Below are 25,190 nucleotides of genomic sequence, written 5' to 3'. Positions count from 1 at the left end.
GGGGTAGGTCCATGTAGCTTCTCCACAGGGATGTCTTGCAGGATGTGAGCCTTGCCAGCTGGAGCAGGGAACTGGCTCAGGGGGCTGCACCCTAGTCCAACCATCAGAAAGCAAGAGACCCAAGAACTGGAAAGGCGAGGCTCACTAAGCCATTTATCCCTCCGCCCTTCAATTAACCCCACATGTGTTTATCGGCCAGGCTGGGACAAGAAACTACCTCAATCAGTTAAGAATAAGAAAAATAAAAGATTTTATGGTATCATATGGATTCCTTCTCCAAGGCTTTTCCACAGATTTACAAATCTAAGTTTTGTTTTGTTTTTAACCTACATATTTTTCCTCTACTTGAAGAACTTTTAATGTTTATTACAAGTCTGCTGGAAATGAATCACCTTATTTCTAAATTTGTTTGTTACAGAATGTCTATTTTTCTTTATTTTTTAGTTATATGCTTTTATTATTATTTTAAATCATTTTATTGGAAGCTCTTACAAATATTTTAACAATTCATCATTCAATTGGATCAAGCATAATTGTATAGTTGCTGCCACCATCATTTTCAAAACATTTTCTTCCTTCTTGAACTCTGATATCCGCTCCTCTTTATCTCCTCCCTCTCGCTTTGCTTTTTTTTTTCTTTTTAATCATTTTATTGGGGGCTCATATAACTCTTATCACAATCCATACATCCATCCATGTGAGTCAAGCACATTTGTACATTTGTTGCCCTCATCATTAATTCTCAAAACATTTGCTCTCCACTTAAACCCCCGACATTAGGTCCTCATTTTTCCCCTCCTCCCCGATCCCCCCTCCCTCATGAGCCCTTGATAGTTTATAAATTGGTATTTTGTCATATCTTGCCCTGTCCGACCTTGAGTTTTTTAATATCATAATAGTGTGTTATAAAATAAAACGTGCTTATCATAAATGTTGTACAATCCTGTTTTCTGAATCTTTGGTAATAAAGGAAGCATCTTGACTTGAGATCTGGAGAAAGGACTCTCTGTGATGCAGGGCATGAACTCTGGGCTGGACATCAGACAATCCATTCGATCCCTGCTGCTACTGAGCACCTAAGGATGCGAACCTCTCTCTAGGTGGCCTGAAAAATGTGTGTGTTGCATCTTCTAGCTCAAGGATTATTTTCAGAACTCCAGAGAAAGTTTATGAAATATTTCATATCAAATCATGTTGTATTTTGTTTTTCTAGGTGTTCTGGTATCATAGTACTGTTATGTTCTATGCCCCAGAATACTTTAAAATAAAAACTAAGTACACGTAATCAGTTGAAAGTTCTGAGATATTAGTGCTATTTTGTCTGCTATGATTCAAGATGAGGCTTACATACAAGCAAACTTGTTATGAACTAGGCTATATTTTATTTAATACATTATGGGTTTAATCAAACAATTAGATATTTTGTGTGTGTGTGTTTCGGGGAAGGGAATTGAGTTAGGGTTTTTAATAGTCAGTTTTGTTTTGATATAAACATTAGAACCTTTTCATTGTTCCTGTTGTAGGGTAAGGAATTATTCTGTGATAACTTTAGGTTCTAAAGTTATGTGGCTCAGTGATTTAGAAGGGGGGTTTGCAAATTAATTTTGATCAATGAAAATATTAGCTTTGGAAAAATCCACAGAAAGCTAGGTATTATCAATTATCAATTGATCAACTATCAATGACTATTTTGGTAGCAGAATTGGTTCTTTTCCCTTAGAACAACCTCTTTGCTTCCCTCTCTCGGGTTCAGTTCTTTGAGAGAATCAATGTCATTCTTTCCAATAGTGGTTTTATTTTTTTCTCTTCAGTTTTTATTTTTGTTGGTGATAGAAACACGTATCTAAATCGTCAAAACACTTCAAGTTTCACTTGTTCTTTGGTCCACTCTCCCCCTATCCTCTGGAAGCGATGAAGGCCAGCTCTAAATGTACTCTAAAAACATTAGTTTATTTCTAATCATCAAATATTCAGATTGTATTCTTAGCTTTTAAATTGGTGTGCCGGAAAAATAGGATTCAGTTCTCCTTTCTAATTTTCTTCTCTTTTGACAGCAAACTCTTGGTTCTTCCTTGTCCTTCTACTCTCAAATTATATCACAATTTGAAATAAATCAATAGATTTATATTTTAAGATTATAAGCAATATTCACTTTGATACTTATGTAATGTTTCCTTTTCTGTTCAAAATTTGAATTTTCATGTTTTTTTCCTTTGGCTTAGTTTTCTTTCTTTTTCTTTTTCACTATTAAGTATTTGTCATGATTAATGCTCCAAGCTCATCTCTAGTTGAGTAAGTCTCTTCTAAGTATATCGGATGTCACGTGTGCTATTACTTCTCCCAAGGCTTCTAACCCCTCCAGTCCTGATGAATAGCCTCCGTCCCCGGTCCATTGGTGGGACTGTGTCCATGTCTTTTGGGTCGATTCTCTTTTCTGTCTTCATGTGCTTTTTTTTACTTTGTTTAAGTCCATCCTTTCAGAACTTTTTCACAGAAAAAAAAAATGCACGAGCAAATACGGTGCTTTGACTAGCCAGTGGAATATATTTACTTATGTGACTGAAGGTTAGAATGCAATTTAGTTTGAAAAAATAGTTTTTGTTTGTTTGTTTGGGCTAAGTATTCTAGCTGGACTACATTCTTCTAAATTCCAGTATCATTGAGAGCATTTAAATTGATTGTCATTCTTCATTTGTGTGTTTGTTTTCTCTTTTCTTTCTATACGTCTGTGAAAGCTTCTCTGTGCTTTCTGTGCTCTGATACTTTTCCCAGCCATTTCTTTACCTTTATCCACTATATTAGACAGTTATGTGCTCCTCCCAGCCGGGAAGCTTACTTTTTTCATATAAATTTCTTAAATTTTTACTTTCCCCCCTCTTTCTTTCTCCTCCCTGTCCTGTCCCATCCCTGGGACTCCACTGATTTGGATAGTGGACCTCTGCATGGTCCCTCTCACTTTTGTATGTTCGTTCCTCTATTTGCTATCTGCCCCTCTCCTCTATCTCCTGAGGGAATCCTTTAACCTTTCCTATGCATCGTCTGCTATGATATTTTAATTTTCCAGAGGAATTTTTCTCAAGTGTTCCTTTTTAATAGTTATGTGTTCTTGTTTTATGGATGGAAAGCTTTAAATTTTTTTTGAGGACATGAACGATAGCTTTTGGATGGGAGTTATTTTATTCCTGACACCTACAATCTATGTCCTCACGTGTTTCTACATCTCCCTCTAATTGTTTTGCTCTCTGTCTCTCATGTTCAGCCGTTCTTTAGATATTCAGCTATCCCTAGTTAGCTGCTGTCAAAGACCAGGACATTAAAAGTTACTAGGAGATGCTGAGGATATGAAAAGGTTTTAATGGAGGTGGTCCCCAGGGAAAATCAGCTCACTGCAAGTTGGCCTGGGGGGAAATGTGAAGTCAGACTCTTCAGGTCTAGCTTCATATATTCCGCAGAGTGCCCAGGAAGATCATTTCCATTCTCTGCCTGGAAAGTGCAGGAGTGACCGCCAGCATTTGGGGAAGCCTGGAAGGTAAAACGCAATCGTCATTTTCTCTAAACCATCTTTTCTCTTCCTATTATTCCCTAATGACAACAATATTTTCTCTGTCATTCAGATTCAAAACCTCAAGACTGTATAAAACATCACTCTTCCTCTATTTATAAATAGAGGCCACATTTTATCTTCATTGTATATTGGAAGATTTTGTTGGCAGGACACAAATAGAGTGGCTAGAAGCATGAAATTTTAGAGTTAGACCCGAATCTTGATTGTGTCATTTGCTAGTTGCATGCTTTCAATACTTTAATCATTGTCAATGCACAATTTTCAGCCTGTTTCAGAATTTTTTTCAAACTCCAAATTAACATTACACATCATTTTTGTACAGAGAGGTTTTTTCCCCCTAGAACAAGATTTATTTTTGTATGTGAAAACTCTCTCTTGTATTAATAAATTGTGTAAATTAAAGTTTTATTGTTACATCTTACAATCCAATTAATTTTATAAATATTGCATTATTTTAAAATCATCCTATTTTGATTTGCTCAAAATTCTTAATTCTCCCCTTAATTCTTGTGCTTAATTTTGTTTTTTACCTTTAGCATTTACTGTTTTTCTGTCTCCATAAATCACTCAACATTTCCTCATCTCACTTTTAACTTAGGGAATGTTTTTCCATGGCTTACATGTGTTTCTTAGAACTTTTCTTGTATTAGTGGTCTACATACTAACCTTTTTTACATGGTCAATACCCATTTAACTCTTTATTAACAACCCTGAAAACTGTTCTAATGAATGGATGTGCTCATAATAGTGTCTGGGATATACATACATTTCATCAGTTCCATTCATCGGTAGTGTGGAGTAACACTACCGAAAGGGATATTACAGGCTATAAGAAAGCGTTAGGTGATCAATAATGAGAGTGGCGATACCAGGAGGGGAAGGTGGGGGAGAGAAAGGGGGAACCAATCACAATGATCTACATACAATCCACTCCCTGGAGGAGGGACAACAGAAAAGTGGATGAAGGGAGACATTGGCAGTGTAAGACATGAAAAAATAATAATAATTTATAAATTATCAAGATTTGTATGGGATGGAGGGTAGGGGAGGGGGGAAATGAACTGATACAAAGGGCTCAAGTAAAAAGAAAATATTTTTGAAATGATGGCATCATATGTACATATATGCTCGACACAGTGGATGTATGATCAGATTGTGATCAGAACTGTAATAGCCCCCAATAAAATGATTGAAAAAAGAAAGTGTTAGGTGTGGCCCATCATGACTGGAAGAGGGATGATGTCGAATCAAGAGTAAGAGAAGCTATAAAGAGAAAGGTTTTGTCTCGGGGAATGATTCAAGCGATGCTTATGCTCTGCCTTGATTTCAAATACGCCATATTGAAAGAAGATCGCATAATGTAAAAATGTTTAAGAACAGGAGTGAATTGAGGCTTGGGGCTTGCTTTCACAACAGCACAAGTGAAACGTGTCTTTTCATTTCAGTCCATGGGATTTAAAAATATGTTAAGACAGAAATCACCCTTTTAATGGAGAGTTGGATACCATAACCTTATTTGCCTCTTAGTGTTTTACAGCATTGTGGGAATTGGGGATTTTAAAAGTCTCTCTCCGAAGATAGCTAAGATGATCTGAATTCAACTGCGGTCAGGGAAAATTTTCTGAGGTTAGACTGCTATTTAGAAATATCCTTTCAGCTTTATTTATTTATTTAAAATATTTCAACTTCCTCATGCTTTGTAAATAAACTTCTGGAATTATACCTTAAGTGGGAAAAGGCTCAGTTGCTGGTTTGATGCTGTCTACGGAGCCGCATGAATTTAAGCTTCTTTTTCTTATTATTAGAATGTGAATACTCACCTTATTATGGTATAGATAAGTGGAATTCCTTTTACCTGTGGTTTAAAAACACTTCCGTTTTCCACAAACGAAGCAGCAATCACCGATTTGAAAGACTTTCATTTCGTGTTAACTTTCCTTGCTTGCCTAACCACGTAGTACATTTCCCAGTTCGTCAGATTTTCCCGCGTTTCAAGTGTGGTTTACTCTAAGAATCATATAGACAGAATGGCAGGGTCTACCAGTCCCTGAGACAGAACGCACTGGAGTTGTTTAGCACAAAGGAATGCATGGAGAACTGAGGAGCCATTGTTGGGCACGGGTCACCTCGTCACTGTGTGTTGTAGGACTCGCGCCTGACTGATTTGCAGGTGATTCTTCCACCTAATTGGCATCAGGTCAATTTCAACTCAGAGTGACCCATGTATGGTTTTTCTGATTATGGGCGCAGAGAACTTCATCTTTCTCTGGCAGACAGACCGGTGGGTTTGAACATCTGACCTTCTCTTAGCAGCCCAATGCCGAACTCACAGCACCACCAACTCTATAGATATACATAGTTGTTATAGTTACCACAGTTCTAGTTATATATTACCATCTAGATAGTTACATAGATGAAATTTGGACTGTTATATTTTAAGATAGCTGTTGACTAAGTTATATTATGTATTGCAGTATTATTTTTGTCTCCTCATCCTCTTTTACAGAACATGCCCCCTCTAACCTTCATTTACAACCTGTTATTTACCACTCTCTTTATATATTTACTCCATAGAATTTGCTTGTATATTTTTAAAATGTCTATTCAAGTACATGCAAATATATAATGATGTGTTTTATAACATGGGGATGGTATTATATTTATTTCTTTGCATGCTGTTTTCTCAAACTTTGCTCCAAGATAGGTGGCATATATTATATTATGTTATATCATATTATTATATTAAAATGCTACATAATCTCAAACTCAAAACTCAATGCCATCAAGTTGGTCCTGACTCCTAGTGACCATATTGGACAGGGTAGAATTGTCCTTGTGGCACTTTAGGAGTCTCGACACGTGTTATAACCTTATTTCTGGAATTAGGTTATAAAAAAAGTGGTGACTTTTGATTGCCTTCTCTTGTTCATTCACATTGTTCATCTGGGGGAAGTCAGATGCAATGCCCTGAGGAGAATACCCATCTGGTGAGGGAATGAAGCTTACCAAAACTGGCATATGAAAGTTTGGAAAGAATTATCCTTACCCCAAGAGAAACTTAGATGAGTCTATGTGGCCAATAGCCTTCCTGGAAATTTATGAGAGATCACAAGCAAGAGTAATCTAGCTAAGGCACTCCATGACCCCTGACCCACAGCAGATCTGAGAAGTTAAATATTATTTTAAACTTATAAGTATTAGGAGCAATCTTTTCATGTGTTTCTGTGTTGGGTTGCTAATCACCGCAGCTCAAAACCCACCAGCCACTCCACGGGTGAAAGATGTGGTTACCTGCGCCTGTGCAGATTATAATCTCACTTGGATGTGATTGAACAATTGAACTATTGAATTGAATGCTATGTGAATTATGTGCCAATAAAACTATGGGGGAAAAAAGGTTATAGTTTCAGAAACCCTAAAGAACAGTACTACTGTCCTTCGGGTTATTTACTTTCTACCATTTATAATCTTAAATACATTTTTCTATTTCTAATTTGTAAATATTCAAATTATCTGTGCTATAGTTTACTACACTTGATATTAGCCAAAGAGTGAGAAGCTCTGTGATATATTTTAAAGAGTCCCTTAAGAAAACGTTTTAGTAAAATACATAACCTGAATTACTTTATATATGATTTATATGGTTTTATATTTTACATGTAAATGTTTTATTAACATAGAATTTATTTTATAATGCATGAGATATAAGATGGGACTGAATTTTCTTTCAAACGTATACCAAAGTCCCATGCATATATGCACACTTTGCATGCTCAGCTGCACTCCCTTCAAAAGGCATTTTCTTTTCATTTTTTTTCTTTTTTACTCCATAAAACAAAACTTTATTCCTTCCCAATGTCTCTACATTCTGTCATCATCACGTATGCGCCCAGGCTGTGTCAGTGAGGCCTCTTAAGAACGATAGTAACAATTTCCCCGCACATAAAAGTTATACTCAAATTAAATTTGTTCTCTGAAAAATAAAAAATAAGAAATAATTTAAAATAAATGTGTATCTAAATAATAAATAAATAAATAATAATGAAAAATGTTTGTTTTTTTAATCATTTTTTTAGGGGCTCATACAACTCTGATCACAATCCAAACATACATCAATTGTGTAAAGCACATTTGTACATCCATTGCTCTCATCATTCTCAAAACATTTGCTCGCCACTTAAGCCCCTGGCATCAGCTCTCAAAAGGCATTTTCATAGGTGCTGCTATGCCAATTATTTTTACATTTTGATGTGAAAAATAGTATAGTGCATTTATAAAAATACATACCAGAGGGAGAGTGGCTGACAAGCAAACATAGAAGGCAGGCACATCTTAGTTGTATGAAAATATAATATTTTCCACCTTTTAGAGTTATTATTTTCCCTCAATTGAAATGCTAATCTATGACATCATCAATTTCCACATGTACCACAATATGAAGATTTTCTAGTCTGTTTTATTGATACGTTTTACTTCTTAAAACAATACAGTGTATTGTGTGTGCCTACTATGTATAAGAAAAGGAATCATTTGGTTACTTATATTTTCCTAGAATAACATCTTCCTCAGGAATGTCAATCATGTTATTTGGGATATATCAGTAAATAATTTATGAATTTTTTTTTTCTCACGGAGCTTATATATATATCTATTATATTGTTAATATCATACTGTTCTGTTAACAATGTCCTTACCAAACAAAAGAGATCCCACTGCCATCAAGTGGATTCAGACTCTTAGCAAGCTTCCAGGACAGTGTAGAACTGCCCCTTTGGGTTTTCCAGGTTGTAAATCTTTACAGGAATATCTACAGGACTAAGTCACTCTTTCTCTTTCTTTCTCATTTTCTTAGAATTCTATTTATCTTTATGAAATTCATAAGAGTATGTTACATTCCTTCACAAACTTGAGTTTTAATAAAATTGTATTAAAATTCTTACAATAAAATTCTAAGAAACACTTTATGTATTTAGTCCATGGAATATTCGCAGTAAATGACATCATTCCACTAGTTCCAATTTTGTTTTGATATTTCAGTAAGTTTGCAGAGCTTCATTCATGAATTCATATTTTACTTTTAAAATTCCAAATTAATCAGCGCTATTCCAATTTTGCTAAGAATTACAGTTTTAGCTGATAGTTGGTCATTGAAAGAACACTTTTATTTTAAACAATGTTATGGCATCTAATTCACATGTACAATTCAATAGTTCAATCATTCAATCATATCGGGGGAGTTGTACAATAATCACTGCAATCAGTTTTGGAACATTTTCCTCATCCTTGTTCTCACTGTGATTTGCTCTCATTTCCTTCTAGCCTCCCTTGCTGCACCCCCAGGAATTTGAATCCAGTTACTCTATCTATAAATTTGCCTATACTAGATTCCATATGCAGAGAACCATTTTTTTTACTCTAACAACAATAACAAAGTAAATCAGAGAAAAATATCAATAGAGAAGACAGCAGAAAATATTAAAAACTACATTGAGCTGTAATCCATACTGAAAGCTGAAATCTTTGATTTACATCAGCAAGCACTTCAAGCCTTCCTCGCTTTCAGCAAGCAAACCATGTCATGTGCATCGCAGAGCTTGTCAATAAGTCTTCTTCTGATCCTGATGCTGCATTCGTCTTTGCCTAATTTTCTTCATAGCATCATATACACTTCCTTAACAGACCCACATAATTCAGTGTTGCCTGAGACTTCTGTGTGGCATTGCAATGAGTAATCAAATCCAGTCCAGGCAGTAGAATGTGGTGGGAGGACGGCTTGATGTGAGAGTGAAGGATGGAGACCCATCTGACCTCTGCCTCCCGGCAGTACGGAAGCCGGTGAAGGTCAGATATGGTCTCCCTTGAACTGTGTACTCAACAATTGCGACATACATGTTTACAATTTCCCATCCACATTTATATGTGCGATTGTTCCACATTTTTCTATGATTCTTATCAGAATTTGATATATCATTTATGGTGATGACATGGTAGAGCGATTTCATTATTTTCCTGTAGTAAAAAAAGCTTAAATAATATCAAAATTATCTTATCCTAAGAACATTACAAGGAACCCTCGTGGTGTAGCTGTTATGTATTGGACTGCAATCCTCACGGTACGCTGTTCAAAGCCACCAGAAGCTCTGAGAGAGAAAGACTGGCCTATCTACTCCTGTGAACAGTTACAGTCCAGAAACCCACAGAGAGTCACTACGAGTCAGCATTGACTTCATGGCATGAGAAGAACATTAAAAATAGTCTATTTTGATTATTTTTCTCTGCTAGTTCAATAATTTAAAGTATCTCTTTGGGAGGAGATGGTTTTGTTGAATTATTTTTTTCCTGTCAATAGACCATACTTCCTATTTCTTCACATGCTTCATAATTTTTTTTGAAAATTGGACATTTCGCATGTTATCATGTGAAAGTCTGAATCCACTTGATGGCACACAGTGGGGACAACCCCTTTATGGAAACCCATCCTTCCTACTCCCTAGAGTTTGTTCTTGTTATGTGTTGTGGGCTGCTTTCATTTATGTGTTTAGGGACTTTTCCGAACTAGTTTTGCAAAGATTGTAAGCTTTTTCTTGTGTGGCCATTGAAGCCTTTGTTCCACTTCTCTCAGTGGTCTTCTCATGACCTGACAGAGATTTCCTAAAAGGTTATAATTCAGCAGTCCCTTGGTTCATTAGACTTCCAGGGCTGTTGCAATTTTGATTCAAATCCAGAGGTCCAACCATGTTGCTTCTGATCGTTTTTGCAAGTTTAATCATTGAAAAAGATACAGCCCACTCTTTACTCTGCCTTTTTGAGGGGGCGGGGGGGGGTGGGCAATGTCACTCTTTGGCAGTAGTTACTGATATGCACTCTGCGGGGAGATGAAATGGGTGCCGGAATCTTATTTGTTCTCAGTCTTTCTTTTTTGTTTCTTCCTGTATAGGTTATCAGAAACTTACCACCAGAGGTTCCATAAACATAGAATTAAGATCACAATGTAAATACAAAATAAAATTGACTTGGACTTGGTAAATCTCTTTCTCCTTCTTTAAACTTATTGTTGAGCTGTATTTCAGAGCTCTAGTAGTGTAGTGGTTAACTGGCTAATGCAAAGGTCAGCTTTGAACCCACCTGCTAATCTGGGGGAGACCGAGGTAGGAGTGTGTTTCTGTACAGGTTGACAGCCTGGCAAACCTTCCAGGGCTGCTCTCCTCTCTTCTGCTGTGTGGCTAAGAATTGGAAGCAACTGGCCAGCATTGGATGTTATTTAAGCTACTAGGAATAGTGTGGAGCAAATTGGCATTTTTAAATCAAGGGTAAGAATACTCTAGCTTACAATATCAAAGACACAATTTGGAATTATCTTGAAGATAGCCTTTGGGGTATTTTTTTTCTACTTATTATTTTGGCAATTTTGCAGTCTTGCAGAGACAATAAAATTCTTCATTCATCTATGAAGTTTGTGTGTTTCCAAATATTATTTCCAGTAATAGCAATTATTTGGTTTACTGTTGTCATCTCAATAGTCTTTCTTATTATGGAGTTAAAAAACCTTAGCTTTTCCTATAAACTATAGCTCTACAATGCTGTCCATATAACGAAAGCACCAGTAGACATGTTTGTAAAGATTCAAGAACGAATTTTATAAATTGTTTCATAAAACATTTTTTAAAGTTCATTCTTTGTCTAAAGAAAAATGTTCCATTATAATTTGTTATACATATTGAGGTATACTATTTGATTTAACATTTATAATATGAAGGAAAAAGTACATTTAAACTGGCATCAGAAAGTAAAAACCTCCATGCGTTTATTCTTTTACCATAAAAAATGCTTTAAGGAGATGTAGTTTAATTTCAAACCATTGAATTTATTTTCTTTTTATACACATCAATGATGTTATTATTAAAATATGCAAATATAATAATGATGAATAAACTGGCAGGGAATAATATTCTCCTGGTGCTTCTGAATAGCATGCCTTCAGTGTGGCTACTCTTAACAGTTATAGCAACCTTGACAGTTAAGTAATCCTTTCACCACTTAAGTACAACAGGATTTTATTATTAAGTACACTGCCTGGAAATGGTGTGCTCTTTTCATTCACACTATAAACAGTTTTGTTAGATTGGTAATCCTGCTTGTCAGATTCGTTCACTGTTTGATATTAATCAGTAGGTTTATAAAAGGTGCAGCATTGGACAGGAATGAACAGAAAATACATTATAAATAACGCTTCTATAAATCACATAAAGTCAGACATCGCTACTCTGAGGTGTGTAGAATATTTTGACATTTCGTGGGTGGTTTGATAGCTCACTACTAACCCAAAAGTTTAGCACTGGAAGCTACTGTCCATTTAACTACATGACTTTATAGAATTTGTGTTTCCAGTATAGATTTCTTAAAAGTCCATAGAACTTTTTTTGGGTCTTTAATGAATGCATACTTGTTAACCCCTTAGAGGTAGTATTAATCTATAATATGCACAATATATGCTGTGATTTATGGTGAAGTATGAAAGTGTAAGGCATGAGCAATTTCTCTGCACATGCCTCCATCTTTACATTTCTAGTTTCAGAAAACTTTCAGATGCCACTTTACCTAAATACTCCATTATATAATGAGCAGTTTTATTCACCAGAATATGGTTTGCTTTTGTAACTTGCAAACACTGAAATAAATTTAGATGCTATTTTAAATATTTTAGGAATTGCAGTGTTTAGAAGATGTACACAGGGCACTGTTTGGAGATGTCATTAAATTAACAACTCGGACAAAACCAAACTCATTGCCAACGAGTCCATTTGGACTCATAGGGCCCCTAGAGGGTAGGGTAGGGTAGAACTTCCCCGTGAGGTTCTGAGACTCACTCTTATGGGAGTAGAAAGTCTCATCTCTTTCCCGAGGAGCTGGCTTATGGTTTAGAACTACTGTTCATGTGGTTAGCAACCCAACTGTAGTGATTATTGGGCACAATTACTGTGAGAGCACAGACATTTTTACTAATTTCTTATGTTAGCAAAAGTATATTGTATTTCAGCTTCAAAATATCTATCTATCATACATTTATGTATATTAAAAATGATTTGACCTATAGGACCCCTGATAGCATAGTGGTTATGAATCGGGTTAAGATCCGCATGGTTCTCCGTTCGAGACCAGCATCAGCTCCATAGGAGGACAGGGCTTTGTATGCCGATAGCAGTTACAGTCTTGAAAACTCACAGAGGCAGTTCTACCCTGCTCTATAGGGTTGCTATGAGTTGACATCGACTAGCTGGCAGTGAGCTTGGTTTGGGTTTGGTATTTCGTCTAACAGGTGGTATGATCTAACAGTATGTACCGCCACTTTCCAAGGCTTCTAGCGTTCCCTGTAGCTTGCCATTTCCTCCTGTTCATGATTTCAAGAGGTTGGGGGCTTTCAGTGTTTTCCACGCTAGTGTTTCCAATATTTCATGAGACGTTCTTTGGTTCCAAACTTTTTCTTCTTCTTCTTCATTCATTCATGATTTCCTTCTTCCATCCACGTGTCTATGCCCTTGCTTGACATCTTCTTCCCTGATGACGTTTTTGCTGTGCAGTGGCGTTGGCTAGATGGCAATTGCAGTGGGGAATCTAGAAGGCCAAGGAGAAGAGCAAGGTGAGATACAACACTGCCCGCCTTTAACAGGAAGATTCAGAGTTAGCCTGAAATCTGCAGGAGACCAGGATTCCTTAATACGCTGTTTAATGTCCCTCATCGTCCGCAAGTTACAAACACGTAGATATGAATGAGACGTCACTTTTAAGACTTCTACAGCATCAATACTTTTACTATTTATTGACAGAGAAATAAAGAATTCTTGGCAGAACTGATTTACAGCATATCAAGATCTTTCTTTTGAAGTGTATGTGATTGATTGGGAAAGATGTAGCCAACAAATGGGTCTTTTGGAATCAGTGTAGACGTGACAGCCACATAAAGGAGTGAACTCAGAATAGCCTTGTACTACAGCATACAGTGGATCATGGCAGCAAAAGATATTTTCATATATAACATGGGATTGATCATATACATGATGAATTGTGGGTAAGAAAACTGACTTCCAGCCATGGAGCTACCATGATCGATGGTACCCACATCATCTCTTAAATCTTTTGTGTTTCAATTTCTTTCTTATTAAAATGAGGCTATGTTCTGTGGGTTCTAAAATCGCTCTTTCTGTTAATAGCTACGATGATCCTGAATGTGGGAAGTTTTCACAGTAGATACCAATAAAAGGAGAAACTAAGCCATGAACTAGAGAGAGGAGGATAGAAGCAACTATTCTTTTATTGACAACAACCTATTATAAACTATGCATAGTGCTAGAATGGAGAATAAATGAAACAATAGGCCAATTACCTTTCTTGGGAACTAATGTTTGCAGTTTATAAGTTATTTCTGGGTTATAGAACTTATTTTATTGCCTTTATGCATGATATGAAACTCCTCAGAAACATCATAATTTAATTTGCTGTACTTTAGGCATTATTTTTCTTAAGGTCAGGAATATTATTGATAGGAATCTATTACTAGACATTTTTATCCAAAGATTTGAAAGTACACTGAAGTATTATCTGGCTTAGACTTGTTTTTAAGAGAAAACATAAATTCAGAGAAACTATAATCCAGTGTAATGTAGGAATCTAATTAAGACTAATGAGGCAGCATTAAATTTAATGTATGATGCATTTTATATGTCTCCCCATTAGAGCTGTAGCAAGCTGTTTATCAGAGTTGGTCTTTGATGACCATCCCCCTACAGGCATTCTTCAGCAATCTGGGTAGGCCTCAGCGCACTCATTAGGCCTGTTTGGGCTTGTGGAGCAGTCAACCCATAAGCAACCAAGAATAGTGAGGGTCCATTTGGAATCATCTACTGGTGGCTCACACTGTTGGTGAACCCAGACTCAGCTCTGTTGTAGACAAGTTCTTCTGGGTTGCTAGGCCTCACCGTTGAATTTAAGTCACCATGACTCGAAGTCAATGGCTATCATAAAAATTAAAAGAACCGTCTTGAAGAAAGGAGAAGCATTTCAAAGTACGTAGCAGAGAGAGTAAGAAGAGATGGTGTGACTGGATGCCCAAGAAGGGTTCGGGGTTACTGATGCAAAGGAAGGAGTTAAGATGTGAGAAGACACTTATTCCATACTGGTATTTGTCCCAGAAACTACCTGATGTGCCTGTAGGCTCAAAAGAGAGGAGATTGGGTCCGAGGCATCTGGGATTTAATGGAATTAAGCAGCTCACACTAAGGGACCGTGTGACCACCAGCATCCATGACCCTGAGACCAAAGAAAGTCGATGGTGCAGATCCACTGACCTCTCTGAAAGGCACCATAAATACATAATGTATGATTCTTTCTTTATCTAAATAATGTATGATTCTTTCTTTATTTAATGTATGGTTATTTATTTATTAAGGGATCAGAATTTGAGGGCCTGGATAGACTGGGAGACAACCCCAAATCATACAAAATACCAATTGTCTTGTTGGATAGTGACAGGTGAAATCTTTAAGATTAGAGCCCTTAGTCACCCTGTAAGTCTGGGACTGAACTCACCTTCCCACTTCACATTTTATTCATTGTGAACAACAGTTAGGCCTAGAAAGCAAGCAGTAACAATGGAGAGCTATGCATCTTAATTACTTATATACCTTCTTTGTGACTGACCACACAATGTACTACTTTAGAGTTTGCACATGGCAGAGCTGAGAGTGAAACTCAACAGTGTGTCTCTGGCACCCATACTCTTTCCTACGCATTGTATAACTGCTGACTGGAGCTGTCCTTTCATTTGGGGTATTTCAAAAGTCCTCCCTGTCAATTGCTTTGGTAATTATGAAGCTGGAACCTTGCTACATGCAGCACAAAGTGACAAACGTGGCTCATTTTAAGGTAAAGAAGACGTTTCAGGGTTATACATTTACCAAGTTCTGGGTCACAGCGTCCCATGAAATGTATGTATATATATATATAAAGACCAGGTCAAGCACTTAAGTGGCTGTGAGTTTTGAATTAACTCAGACATCTACAATTCTCTTTAGGACAGTGGTTCTCAACCTTCTAAATATCGTGACCCTTTCATACAGTTCCTCATGTTGTGGTGACCCCCAACCATAAAATGATTTTCATTGCTACTTCATAACTGTAATTTTGCTACTGTTATGAATCGTAATCTAAATATCTAATCTGCAGGATGCATTTCCATCATTACAAATTGAACATAATTAAACATAATTAAAGCAGAGTGATTAATCACAAAACAGTATGCAATTATATATTGTGAAATATTTACCCTATGTGTTTTCTGATGGTCTTAGGTGACCCCTGTGAAAGGGTCATTCGATTCCCAAAGGGGTCGCGACCCATAGGTTGAACACCACTGCTTTAGGCTCTGTTACAAATTTGTGTGTGTGTGGCTATAGTCCACTATTGGTGGAGTTACTGAGTAATGTACACAATTACACTCTCGACTTATAACCGAAAGGCTGGTGTTTCTAAACCACCCAAAGACACCACGGAAGAGAGGGCTGACAATTTGCTTCTGAAAGGTCATCGTCTTGGGTGTAGTGCAACTCTACTTGAATACACACGCGAGCTCCATGTTTGGAATGGACTCGCTGGCAGTTGGTTTGATTTTGGGAGCTAGAGGTATCTGTGTACTCTAATGGGGCCATGACAGTACTACACCCTGCCAAAAGGACAAGCAAATCTCTCTTGGAAACAGTAGGGCCAGCTGTGCTCCTACGAGACAACTTTGGACATGTCAGGAGAGACCAGTCCTTGGAGAAGGACATCGTGCTTGGTCAAGTAGGAGGGCAGTGAGAAAGAGGAGGGCCCTCAGGCTGGACTGACACAGTGCCTGCCTCAGTGGGCTCAAGCACAGGAACACTTGTGAAGACGGCACAGAACCAACTTGATGACGTCTAACAACAACAACAACAACATGGAAACCTCTGGTTCATTTTCTGCACCCTAGCACAAAACTAGAAATGCTACCAAAAGTAGAAACACTTAAAGATGGGTTATTGTTCTTAAAAATAAAACACAAATAACATATCAGTATAATTAAGGGTGGGTTATTTTCCTACTCTTTCAAATCTAGTGTGTACAAGGGTTTGCCCAGTGGCTCACACAGTTTCTTAAAAGTCATCCACTCACCCTCCTTTTCTGGATCGATGATTTCATTAAAAGCCATCCTCCTTTTGTCATTGTGCGTTCTCTGCTTGAATGTGGTCTGTGGGGGTTCATTAGATCCAATGTGTAGATAGCATCAGCTGGGTCAAAGTTTCATCGCAGCAGCTGAATCTCACCATTGCTAATCACTTAGCTAACATATGCCAATATCATGGCACCTAATGATCCCTTCTGCCGTTTCAATCCCCATGTCTTTCACTCCCAAATACCAAAGTAACGTCCATGATCAGTGTCGATGTGAACCGCAGAATGGTGAAAGCCTATGGCCTCCTCTATTTGAGGAGGTATGTGCTCAGTCTGAGATGTTAGCTTTGCCAGGTTTTTCCAGCATCCCTGTCCATCCCTCCCACCGTCCCTTTCCTAGGGTGTCACAGGAGGCAATCCCCAGGGGCCTAAAGTAGTCCCTGGGTGGTGTAAATATTTCATGCTCAAGGCCTGGCCTAGTGCTTGATGGCTCGGATTGACACAAAGGTACTTGAGAAGATAGGGATCCACTTCCAAAAGACGAGGGCAGCCCAGCAAACCGTGGAATGGATTGTATGGCCACTCACAACAACAGGAAGTGCAGAATATAGACAGTTTGTATGTATTCAATATTGGCGACTCATTTGGTGTACTCATGTTGTCTAGGGGGCATAGGTAGGAGTAATTTTAATTTGCTTTCTGCAACTTCACTTATCCATGGAAACAATTAGCTAGTCCAAACAGGAATGGGAAAATACTAAGAATCGTATGTTGATCTTCATAATCTTTGATATTTTGAGATACATACTCACAGCCCATAGATACGAACCCACTCCTGTAAAGTCTATTAGAAATCTGGGGTGCATGCAATGGTTGATGATAACAAATGAGTGCTTTTTAGAACTCTGTAAAGTTCTTCAAAACATGATTACTCGATTATTTGTGGTAAAGGTATTTCAGTGGGTCTGGAAGTACTTCTTTAATGTTTCTCCACGCATCTATTGGTACACTATGCACTGCATATTAAGATAGACAATTCACTAACTGGCATTATATATGAAATGTACCTACCTGCTCTGATTTATGTAAAAATTCAACTTAAAATCAGATTTAGGCAAAGACGTTTTTTGTAATCTGGAGAGTGCCTGTATCTTGTTTTTTTCACTTCCTTTGATCTTTCAGACCTGAGTGAAAAACCCCGTCCAATCTTCTCCCACCCCTTTCCCCTGATGTCACGCTACAGGACCTAAAGTTGAGGGGCTGCTGCCTTGGGGTGGGCAGCTGCCCAGTGTGGTGGCAGAGGTAATTCTGCTCCTAAGAGGATCCTGCTCAATTTTTTAAACTTAATGGGATTAGTCATGGGAACTATTTTTAGCAGAAGTTCAACTCTATCCATGTATTTTAATGTGGGAAAATTGTGTCCTTTTCCCTCTGCTAGTGTTTGATGTATTCCAGCCCTCCTGTGAGCGTGTTTGGGTATCTTAGGGGATCTGGAGTGGAGGAGAACTTCCTCTTGGATTCTCTCTGTTTTCTTTCGTGAAAATGACATTCCAAAGCTGTTTCACTTTCTGACAGGAAATGGAGCCTTGCCAAAAATGATTAAAGTCCAAGAAAGCATAACAGTTCCAAAGCGTCAGCAGGTCTTCGGGAGTCCTGAGTTTGACGGTGTGTCAAACAAACATGAAATATTGTTTAATAAATTTGAATCATACAGAGATAGGAAAAAATCATTCTTGGCTTATAGCAGTAGTGGTTCGTATTAAGTATGTTAAACACTACTTACCTCTAATAAATTGAAATAAATATGCAGATACACTTGTGTAAGGTAACCTCAGCTTAAATACTCTAGTCCATTACACTAGCGATAGGAGTGAGACCCAAGTTTTGTTTTGGGATGCATGTAAGTTTCAAAGTGTGTGCATATCTACAGTGTTTAGGAGGACAACGTCTGGTTGTGTGATCTAACCTGTGCATCATTTAAAATAATTTTTGTAATTGATTTGATGAATTTATCAATAAACAGCCACTTAGGCCATAATAGTTTTATTTTTAAAGGCTAGAAGGAATCATTCCATTTCAGTCAATAATTATTCAAAACCCAAACCAAATTCTCTGCCATCGAATCAATTCTGACCCAAAGTGACCCCGTAGGACAGGCGAGAACTAACTGGTTCTGTGGGGGGGACTCTTGGTAGGAGTAGAAAGCCCTGTGTTTCTCCCGAGCGGGTAATTTTGAAATGTGGACCAAGGTCAGCACTTAGCCGCCAAAGGCCGAGCCACCAGAGCTTCCTTTTTCTTGATGAGTTGTTCGTTGTTTTGGGAAAGAAAAACATATACTCATATGTGGAAATGCTCAATTCTCTGAGGGACAAAGAAAATTATTTTCCTTTTCTTGATAGAAAATTGTATTTCCTTTTTAATACTGGAGGCCTCAATTATTTTACTGACAATTGTAGTAAATTTATTTCCTTTTTTCACCAGAGAATTATGCATTAAAGTATATTAGTATATGTTTTCTTTCCCACAAACAGAAAAAAAAACTAGTCAAGAAAAATAAAACCAACCCTCAAATCAGTAAAAACAATACCACTTCTCTGAAAAAAATAAATGTCTAGAACAGTATTCTTCTGAAATCCTTTGCAAGACAACTGTCCTTTTAAAAACCAAATTTCACTCCTCAGTCGGTCCCTCTCCCAATGTATGTTTGTAATTGATGTTTTTAATGCAAAAAGTTCATTCTTATTTGTATCTGCTGACATTCAATAAGCACCACACAATCCATGACCATTCTGAAGACCAGTTAAATTGATTAGTGAAGTCATTCAATGTCATTGACAACCATTTGTCACTTTATAAGCAACTACAATCTGCTGCCTAGAAATGCAGAGGGACGGCCAGATAAACCCCGTCCAAAGGGGGCAGTGGATGCTATGCCTTCATCTCTAATAGGTACCCTCGCCTGTCCCGTGTGTTCTTTCTTATGATGCTGGCATGGATTGACACTGAGGCAGAAAGGGCAGCCACTGTCAAAGATTTTAGTTTGTGTTTCGGTGATGCACGTACTAACAGCTATCCTTCATCATTTTACACTAATGTCTCCCTTGTCTCAAGTGCACAACTTAACCATCCAGGATCTAATGGTATGTCCATACCATAGATCTGGTCTAAGAGAAGATCAACTCTTTGGATTTGAAGGGAAACTGTGTCAAAAGTGCCAAAAGAAATCCATGATGAATAAAAATAATTAACCAACAACACCAGAGTAGTATGCATACGCTCTTTCACCAGATTAGATTGTAAAGGACCATGGTTTACTTCCAGGAAGATTTTCAGAAAATATGATCAATTAGATAGTGCGTTGCTTCTAGTTTCAACACATCTTTCGTTTTAATAATTCTTTATTTTTCTTGTCAAGCTAAAAATGACCACTGTTAAAATTAATACTTGAACTTGGGCCCTAGATTTAGGCTTTAAAGGTTATCTGCTTTCTTAAGGTCAAAATGGCAGCACCTTACAATCTCTCGCTTTCTCTCTCTCTGAGCATGTGTGTGTTTGCACAAGCACACAGGCCACTGTATAGATTATACCACAATACCACCCTAACATTAAAAATTAACATAAATTAATGAAGACAATATACTTCCATAATGTCAAGTCTTTAAACACTGTGAACTCCAGGGAAATGGAAATGGACTTCAGTTGTTGCTGAAGCATCTCTAATATAGTGTATTCCACTCTGCAGAGATAATGGCCACATTTGGGAAATTCAGCATTGCATTAGAACAGCTTAATTTTATGAGGAGTTTACATTTGCTAGGGACTTTTCATATATTCTCTTCTTGTATTCTTACAGCAAGTGAAAGAAGTGACCATTTTTATTCCCATTTTATAGATGAGGACATGGAAGCCCCAAGACAGTAAGTGACGTCCACGGCATTAGCCACAAAGAAAACAGAACTAAGATTTTGTGTCCAGAACTAGCTGGCTCCAATCTCCTTTACTCTACCAAACGCTCCCATCTTTGAGAACGGAACACCCACTACAATGCCCACTGAGCAAGAGGTCAACCGGATCCTCCGAAAACTTCCCTTTTCTCGGAATGACCGGCCTCACCTGAACTGTGTCCTCAGAGCAGCGGTGTTTGCGGAAATGGAGCACACCCCCATGGAACCCCTGGGTTCTCCTGGGAACACTCAGCTTGATCCAAATCATTTCCAAAAGAAGAATGAGTAGGTAACTCTCGGAAGCGTCACATAAAGATGTCACTTCCTACAGCTTCTGAGGTCAGTCCGCAATTGAAAAGAAAGGCTTTCGCCCTCCTATTGGAGTGGCCAAAACCTGCCGTCATGCTGTTGAGTTTCTCCTGGGAGCATACGAAGTCCTGGTGGCACAATGGTTACTTGCTTGGCTGTGCGACAGAAGGTCAGTGGCTCAAACCCCCCAATGGCTCCGTTCTGTGGAAGAACAAAGCTGGTGACCCACTGCTTTCATGACTGCATTCTGGAAAACCCTACGGGGGCAGTCCTAACGGGTTGCCGTGCGCGGAGGGAGTCTACTTTCTGGCACCCAACAATCACAACATGAAGAAAAGAAAGCTCTTGAGACTATGGAGGAGCATCACCATTACGGATGCATGCGACTTCAAAACGGTGGTTAGAAGCCCACCAAAGGGCCTGCTTGATTTTCCTGGGCTGTCTTATTCCACAGGGTTGGTGGGTGGGGGGTGAGGGGGCGGGGAGGATGGATTTACTTGGCCTTTGAATAGGTGTTCATCATTAGAAACGACTTGTTGACAACATTTTCCAAAAGATCCATCGCTTGACAATATAATTTTACTATAGGTTGACTCATTTAAATCCCATAAAACTTGTTTGTTAACATGTAGCTAGATTTGAAGAGCAGTACGTCTATTTCTCATTTCTCAGCGTTAAAAGGGAACATACATGAATTTATTTGAAAATAGGTCTGGACAAATGGCAAAATGTAATTCTCGTGATTTGACTGAAGTTACAAAAATGGATGGCGCCTGTTGATAAACCACACAGAGTTGACCAGTATCTAAAGCAGACAGCTTTCATGAGCTGTGCTCATTGTCAACAAATGTTGTGAAAAGGTCAATGGTTAATTAAATAATCCATCACCTCAGCATAGAGAGTAGTTCTCAACTCCAACAACCAGTGACAGACATATTAAAAGGTCAAAAAATGAGTTACAATATATTCTGGTTTGTTATTATGTATTGTAAAGATGTGGCTCAATTCAAGATGTAGAGTATAAACAAGGTTCATATTCTGCTAGAAAAATGCTTCCCACAGAGGAAATTTTGGAGTATTTACTTCTATGTATACTGTGAGTTCCTTCATAGCCACATATTCTTTTCCTTTCTTTTTTAACTTTTGGGATAAAAACATTTTTGGACAAAGAATATTTAGTCTCCTCCATACTTGAGAAACTTCATGATGGGGGGTGGGGGCATTAGCAGGGGTAGGAGGAGAAAATTCTCTTTCCCAAAGTATATTCACTGGGGTCTGGGAATTTCTGACTGCTACATGCCCTGTGAAAGAAAGTCTTTGCAAACGTGGTAGCTTTCAACTGCTGACTGGACTTCCTTCTTACACACTGTATAACTCTATCTCTCAGAGAATGGTAACATCTCCAATTTCCTCACTTCAAGTCCAGAATAACACTTCTGTAAATTAAAAGCGCCACACAAACTTAATGTATCTTAATGTATCGATTTGACCTCATTTCCTTAGCCAGGATTGGCTTCTTCAGTATCCTGTCCCGACAGTAAGTGCTTTCCCCCTCAATAGGAATTATTATTTAATTTGGGCTGCCTTATCTAGCAAAATTCTTTCTACATCACCCTCCCTTAGTTCTTCCTTCTACCCCAGAGTGTCCTTGACCCACTGTGAGTGAATCAAGGGTAAGCATTTCTTTTATTTCCTCTCTGGCTCTAGGTTAACTTAAAACAAATAGCACCCACTTTAGTCTGCGCACCAGCCTCCCTCCTGGACCTCTTTGGGGCCAAAATATGGAGCACAGACAACGAGAAGAGGTGCCTTGGATTAACTACTTTCCAGGAAGCCATAAATCATGTGCGACTATAGTAATTGGCAACAATAGAAAGAAACCATGCTTCTGTACTTTGGCTCTTTCGTTTTGCATACGAGAGGAAACTGGTCACCAGTTGAGATCACCACAGGTTTATGAGAGATAACGCTTTATTTAAATTGAAAAATGAAGCCTCTCCCATCTCCCTGGAGGCTGTGGGGCTTGGGGAGTGATATTATATGGTCATGTCACTGCCGCAGTCTGCTGAAATGTTCATTTATACGGCTTCTAAACAAGGGTGCCTCGCCAGGGACTTCGACCCATGATCGTGCACCGCTTTACCTCCTTGCTGCCTGGGTGAGCCCTGCCGTTTCCCATGTAGGCGAGTGTTATATGATTATTTTATCTCTTACTGTAAAGCGTTTGGAGAGACTTTGTATGAGAGGCAATATAAAAATAAATTGAATTGAACTGTGGCTTCACCTCCCCACTTTTTAGTGCGGAAACCTTTAGAGCAAAAAGTGCAGTGTGGTGACAAAGGACAAGATGAAGGTGATGTCAGGAAAATGGTCAGCTCTGAGAGCCCTGACCCTGTAGGAGTGGCTGTGTGTGTGCGCCTGTGTGGATGTGCATCTGTATGGCACGTGCGTGCATGCGTGTGTGCGTGCACATTTGGGTGGTTGTCGCACTCGGCCATATGTGACATTTAAAACATCACTGCTGTGGACCAAAAATATCATATTTGTATTTTTTAGGCTACTTCTTGTAAGTCCGAAAGTAGCCAGAATCTACTTTCTATTCATGCATTTCTCCAAAGGCAAGAAGACGTGTTAATTATACAAATGTGTACTTTACATAACATATCATGGCGCAGTAAAAGCTGCCTGGTTAGCCTCTGAGAGGCTGGCCTTTGAACCACGTCACATGACTTTCAGAATCCATTCCGGCAATGATTTTTCTTTTTAAAATAAAATACTCTTGGCTTAGGGTAATAGGTTTTGGTTTTTTTCCTGCAGAAATATGATTTTGTGTTGCATGATGCCACATCAATACATTATTTTAATAAATGGCTCGTGGTGCACCAGAAGTGCTATATTTTGACAGTATCAGCCAACCTTTTCATTTGTTTAAGCAGGAAAACTAGGGTGTCAAAATAAAGCTGCTCCCGAAGAACATCTCGAGAATGTTTATGAAAACTCGGTTACAGCTACATGGATGAGAGTTTAAGCATCGAACTCATTTGTCATGCAGATTCCAGGAAAGTGAATCATTTCTGTTTCTCTAAATGCCAGCAGTTCATATCTGGGGGTCCCACTTGGCTTGTAAATATGAAACTCACAACCCGGATGATAAAAGGTACTGAGATTTGTGAGTATCTGGCAATACTCGGTGGCTATATTGGCTGCAGTGTCATCGTGTTTCTTGTCACAGTCTTTTGGAGAAGCTGTCGTCGGGGCCATGGCGTCCATTCTCGCTCAGAACTGCGAGCACCACAGAACAAAACTCTGTTGGCCTTGTGCTGTCCTTACATCATTGCTAAGTGTGAGCCCTCCTTGAGGGCCTTCCTCATTTTGTCTGATCCTCTGCTTTACTGAGCATGATCTCTCTCTTGATGGACTGGACCTTCCTGATCACATGTCCAAAGCACGTGAGATAAAGTATTGACATGCTTGCTTCTAAGGAGCATTCTAGCTGTGCTTTGTCTAAGGCCTTTGGAGCATAGCAAGGTGAGTCACACCAGGCTCTCTTGTGTTTCCTAGATTGTGGTTCCGTCTTCCCATTTTCACCTGATGCTGATATAGTTGGGCTGTGATCCGCATGGTGGGAAGTTTGAAACCACCAGCAGCTCTGCGGGAGAAAATCTTGGCTTTCTACTCCTGTAAACAGTTAAAGTCTTGGAAACCTACTGGGGTCGCTATGAGTGAACATTGACTCAATGGCAGTAGCTTTTTTGTTGCTGTTGTTTTGGTTATGAATGGCTCAGGACCGGACAGCATTTCATGCTGTTGAGCATGGATTGCTATTAATTGGAACCAATTTGGAAATGAATAATAAGATAGTTAAGGTTTATTGTGCCAACCTGGCTAACAAACACATGTGGGATTAATTGAAGGGCAGAGAGATAAATGGCTCCGTGAGTCTCGCCTTTCTGGTTCTCTGGTCTCTTGTTCTCTGATGGTCAGACCAATGTGCAGCTGCCTTAGCTAGTTCTCTGCCTCAGCTGGCAAGGCTCACTTCCTGTGAGACATCCCTGAGAAGAAGCCAGATGGACTGAACCTGATGCAGCCCTGGATGCTGGAGAAGCTGCATGGAGACCCCTGCCAGCACTGAGATGCTGCCACTGCCACTGAATTCAAAGACTTTCTACCCACTGGCCTGTGATCCT

The sequence above is a fragment of the Echinops telfairi genome, unplaced genomic scaffold (genome assembly GCF_000313985.2).
Source record: "Echinops telfairi isolate 266 unplaced genomic scaffold, ASM31398v2 ScPeMD7_4;HRSCAF=17, whole genome shotgun sequence".
Classification (NCBI taxonomy): domain Eukaryota; kingdom Metazoa; phylum Chordata; class Mammalia; order Afrosoricida; family Tenrecidae; genus Echinops; species Echinops telfairi.
The sequence above is the reverse complement of the archived record's forward strand: the minus strand, read 5'-3'. Positions refer to the sequence as shown.